Below are 226 nucleotides of genomic sequence, written 5' to 3' on the forward strand. Positions count from 1 at the left end.
TGTGATGGATAGTGGATATTGCATAAAGTAAATGCTGATTATAAACGAGTCCGGTCTTTGTTCCTGTATAGAAAATTTTGCAAAAGGTCCACGATAGTGAAGGTTTTGCATAGACCAAATATTGCACAACTGCAACTATATCGGGAAGCGGTCGTGATGTGGCTGTCAATGTCAGGTGACATAATATTTTTGATTGAATATCTATTACCATGCTTAGGAAGAAGAT

Source organism: Penaeus monodon, chromosome 15 (assembly GCF_015228065.2).
Source record: "Penaeus monodon isolate SGIC_2016 chromosome 15, NSTDA_Pmon_1, whole genome shotgun sequence".
In the NCBI taxonomy this organism is placed as follows: Eukaryota; Metazoa; Arthropoda; class Malacostraca; order Decapoda; family Penaeidae; genus Penaeus; species Penaeus monodon.